The sequence below is a fragment of the Cheilinus undulatus genome, linkage group 8 (assembly GCF_018320785.1).
Source record: "Cheilinus undulatus linkage group 8, ASM1832078v1, whole genome shotgun sequence".
NCBI lineage: Eukaryota > Metazoa > Chordata > Actinopteri > Labriformes > Labridae > Cheilinus > Cheilinus undulatus.
Genome location: NC_054872.1, coordinates 46,609,169 through 46,614,464, shown reverse-complemented (window position 1 = coordinate 46,614,464; position 5,296 = coordinate 46,609,169).

Here is a 5,296-nt window from a genome sequence, read left to right as displayed (position 1 = left end):
GACAGAGATATGCAGGCGCATCTTAAAGATTAGAATATCAAGAAAAAGTTTTTTTTTCCCCTCCTGTAATATACTTCAGAAAGTTAAATTCCAACAAATTCAGATAAATTTCATACTAAGTGAAACATTCCAAGTTGTTTTTTGTTTGAATCTTGATGACTGCAGCTCACAGCTCATGAAAATGAAAAATCCACCATCTCCAAAGTCCAATCTGCAAACGTTTCCTGAGCCTTTATTCCATCAGTTTGTTTCAGTACACACAACTGCAATCATGTGGAAGACTGCTAGCCTTACTATTATCAGGTAAGCCACAGACGCTCACTGCTGAAAGGACAGGCTGTTCTCAGAGGCTGTATCAAAGTTCATTCATAGAAAGTCGACTGGAAGGAAAAGAAAGGCAAACAACAGTGATGAGCTCAGCCATCAGAGGATTGTCAAACAAAGCAGATTTCTAACTCATCCATAAGGCTTCAATCTGATTGTTTGAAAGGAATTGATCAATTAAAATGTTTAAAGCATGATATGAACGTTTTGTTTAACTGTCATGAATGTAAGCCGTGCCGCTGTCATTTATCCTGTTCTGTTTCTGAATGTCTGATGTGAGCCAATCACAGGGCTTTAGTGAAAAATGTATACATTAAAATTAAACCAATGATTCATTATCTAAATGAGCTTAGACTTGTCTGTCAGCCAGTTTCACAGCTGTAGCTCCATACTGTGCCAATGCTTTGCTTTGTAATTCTTCATTTTAAGCTTGAATTGTCTGAAAGTTGAGGTTAATAAAATACACCACACACTGATCTGTCTTTAGAGGCAGAAAGATATCAGCCTTGCTAATGAAAAGATCCTTTTTAAAATTTTCTCTTTCATTTCTGAATAAAGTTAAGACACAAAATAACTTCCTGGTTTTCATTTCTCAACACACATTCATGGAAAAAGGAGCTGTGTTCATTGCAAATACTTTATTTTTCAAAATACAGACAAAATAGACAAATATTATAAAAGACATCTGAAACACGTCTGTGACTTAGATTTCTACTTGTGTGTTTTAGGAGATTCTTCAAAATGGGCACTTGACTAAAAAGATCCTTTCTAGATGGTGAAACTTCAGCCTTCTTTGAGGCAAACAGCACTAAAAGAGCCAAAATATCAAAGATTATATGTGCACTTTAGGATTAACTCCACATCGCAGTCTGTCATTTTTTCCTTCTGATCCCAATCAAAACTTCTATCAACTGTACAACGTTTTTCTTTGAAGTGTCAACTTATGAATCTCATTAGCATTTTTACTTAATTGTTATTGGAATTACCTGCATTTAAGTTCATTCATCACTATTAAAACAGTTATAAACAATCTGAATAATCTTAAATTACTTAAAGCTTAATGATATGCAGTCCATTTCATAAATGACACTCATCACAGTATATTTAATATGCAGTTACTATTATTATTGAGGATATGCCATTTTGTTGGAGGATAATGTGTTAAAGTAAAACTCATCATCGTCTTCATTTAGTTTGTTTTACTGTTTCTTAAACCAGTGCTTCTCAACTGGTTGAGTCACGGGACCCAAAACAGTGGAGCTTGGGCTTAAGACACTGCAATAGGTGCAACAAAACAATGAAACAGGACAAAACATGCATGTTTTATACAGTCTCACAGACAGTTTGGTGCAATTTGTTTCCCAAGACACACATCTGCGACCAACTTTTGGGTTTCCGGAGTTTCGTGCTGGCTGTTAACTTTACTCTGCTTTCCCTGAGGCATCCACCCCTCCCCCCCGGTGCTGTGGAGAGATCACACCTGCAGCGAATCACTCGTTAGACGGGCACTATTTAAGATCGGCTGCAGCTCTCTACAGCGCCTGAGTCTTGCCTACCTTACCTCACGGTAAACTCCAGCTCCAGGCTCACTCTCTCTGGAGATCCTCAGAGAAGTTTTTCCAGTGTTCTATTGATGATTGATGTTAGTGATTTCCAGTGTTTGTTTCCTGTGGACTTACCTCTAACGTGCCTCTCCTTTTCTTCCAGTGCCTCCAGCCCAGATCACCGCAGCCAGCACCAGCACACTCTCTCACTCACCTTGACTCTTGGAATCCCCCCTCCCTTGTTCACTTACCTGCACAATAAAACTGTTAAAAACTGCTCCTCCGTTTCCGCATTTTGGGTCCAACTACACCACTTTACACAACACTGCTCATACAAAGACCAATGTACGGTGGCGAGTGAGTGCAAAGACTCAGTAGGGTCTGGAATAGGGATGGGCGATATGGACTAAAAAAATGTATCACCATATTTTGCTGTATTTATTGCAATAATGATATAAATCAAGACAAAAATAACACCACTCAACAAACCTTTTTGGCTAGGTAAAATGTATCAAATTAGCTGCTTAACTACACCAGCAACATATAAATAAAGATATATAAATATATTTATATTTATATAGATATCTATTCATGTAGGGATAGTTTAGTAAAAAAAATCTTTGTTGCTTCTACATTTAAGAGATTCAGAGAGAAATGTAGTTGGAAATAGTACAAAGAATGTTCCAACTTGGCAAATTATTAAAAATGTCAGTGTTAGCATTAAAAATTGACCCTAAACTAGAAGTATTTACATGACTATTTTACCTTCATGTGGCCCATCCTGGATATGTCCAGTTTGCCTCTATCTGTAGTGTTTAAATCCAAAATTCAGTCTTATATCCTCTTTTAAGTCTGGAGGTTCCTTCAGTGGAGCAGAGCTGCCTGGCTCCACCATGTTTGTTTTTTACAGAGATAAGTCACTTACTGCAAGTCCAAGCTGAAATAAGAATAAGTAAATTTAATACATTATTTTTAACTTAGTTTGATTAAGTCCATGATGTATAATAACACTGGAGCTTATAATGTGTTAGTAGTAGTAATAGTCACATTTTCAGATATAGTGCGTACAGTGTGGTGTTTTAATGTTTATCTGTCCCTCCATCATACACTTCTGTCTGTCTGTCTGTCTGCTGTCTGTGAGGTGTGTACTATAGACACCTGTGTACCTAAAAATCAGAAATGTTGTGTAACAATGTAAATGTTACATTATGCTAACCTTATAGAAAATCTACATGAAATGCCAGTTTATTACTCATATCTTTCTAAATATTAGACTAAGCGCTTCATTAATTCCTCATATAAACGGTGGGGCCATGCGTAATGTCTGCAGCTGTAAAACGGAGGAATAGGAGATCTTAAAATAAAGAACACTGTACAAAATACCGTTGTCTGCTCCACGTTTGATTTCCTCTAACCAAACCATTTCCAGATAATGGAGGTAGATCCTCGTTCAGCAACGAACATCCTCTGTTTCAACTCTGCTGTCGGCCATGTTTGTTATGTTTCTGCTCCTGAGTTACGAGTGCGTTGCAGTTGATGACCTATGTGTGTGTGATGATCGCAGACACATGCGCCATCAACCATAGTTTATTGTTATTATCGTTGAAGGCCTTTTTCTCATCGTGGTACGTTTTTTCACGGTACATTGCAAACGATAGGATTTCGCCCATTCCTAGTCTGGAACACCATACAAAAGGGAAAAACATAACCTGTTAAGAAATGATGCAATGATCCGGTAATCAATTTCAGCTGACATATTTGCTGAAAATATCAGCTGTAAAGTAAGTTTTGGAGTTTTAGGCTAGACCAGACAGAACTACACTGCTGCTTAAAAGTTTGGGATCACTTGGAATTTTTCTTTTTTCCATGAAAACACTTATGAAATTAGTTTAAATGGGAAATACAGTGAATGAACTGACATGTTGACAGTGTCAGGGTTAGAATGAATGATTTCAATGAAAAATGTTCTTTAAACTTTGCCTTCATAGAAAAAGAAAAACCTGTTGCAACAATTACAGCCATGCAGACCTTAGACATCCTAGCTGTTAATTGTAATCTGAGGAGATTTCCCCCCATGCTTCCTGGACTATCTCCTACAAGATGGATTGGCTTGATGGAGTCTTCCTTCATACCGTACATTTAAGCTCCTCCCACAACAGCTCAGTAGAGTTCAGATCCAAAGACTGTGCTGGCCACTCCATTACAGTCAGAATTCTGGCTGACAGCTCCTTCTTTAAATATTTCATAGACAGAGGTGTGGAAGTGTGTTTTGGGTCATTATCCTGTTGTAGGATGAAGCTGGCTCCAATCATGTGCTGTCCACGGGGTATGGCATGGCATCATTTTGTGATAGCTTTTCTTCCCCAAGGTCCTTCCTATTCGTTTCAAATCTCCTATTCTACCACCTCAAAAGCCCCCCAGACCATCACACTGTCTCCACCTCGCTTGACTGATGGTTTTAAGCACTCTTCTTGCATCTTTTCATTTGTTCTTCTGTTTGATCCAAAAACATCAGACTAGGACTCATCTGTGCACAACACCTTCTTCTGGTCTTCTAGTATCCAGTTTTGTTGCTCCCTTATTAGTAAAATGGTTTTTAGCTGTGCAGCATGATTAACTTGGATTAGCAGCCATACTAGGATATTAATACAGGAGGACTGACAGTTGCTGATAACTGTGTGTGAACTGCATGAAAATATTTTTCTTTGGAAAACAAAGAAATTTGCCAGTGATCCCAAACTTTTGAGTGGTAGTGTATGTTATCTGAAGTCTTTTTCTTTGTTCATCCTTAAACTTCAAAGTGTCTTTCAATATTGTGCACCACTCAGACTACATGAATTTAGCCAGATTTTGGCTGCATCGTCACAGCTCTTTGTTAAATGGGTCTGCCATAGCTGGCGCATGTTTACCATTGTTAAGTTAACACCAGAGGCCTGTACGACGAAGCTGGATTTTCTCTTATCCAGATAACTTCAGCATTAACCCTGGATTATCTGTATGACGAAGCTGGTTCACTTCTTACCGGGATAAATCACTGTGGTAACTTATGCTGAACAGCTAACCTGCTCCGGAGCAGGTTATGTTCTGGATAAGAGATCAGTGAGAATAAAAGCCCCGCCTCCTGACCAATCAGCTCTCTTGGAAAATGGCCTGCCCATTCTTAGAAGATCCTGGTTGGTGCACAGGAGAAGAGAAGAGTGCTTAGGAGAGAAAGAACCTTTAGGGATAGATGATAGATAATCCCGGTGATTTCATCCATACAGCAGAGACAGTGTGGAGAAATAAAGCCTTGTCACCCACCGCTATGTTTTTATGTCTGATCTTCTGTTCCCAAGTCCTTTTAGCTCCACTAGGATTGCATCTGAAATAATGGTCGCACGTAATGTCCTTTGCACACTGAGTCTGATTATTTCGTCTGAATTTTTTCG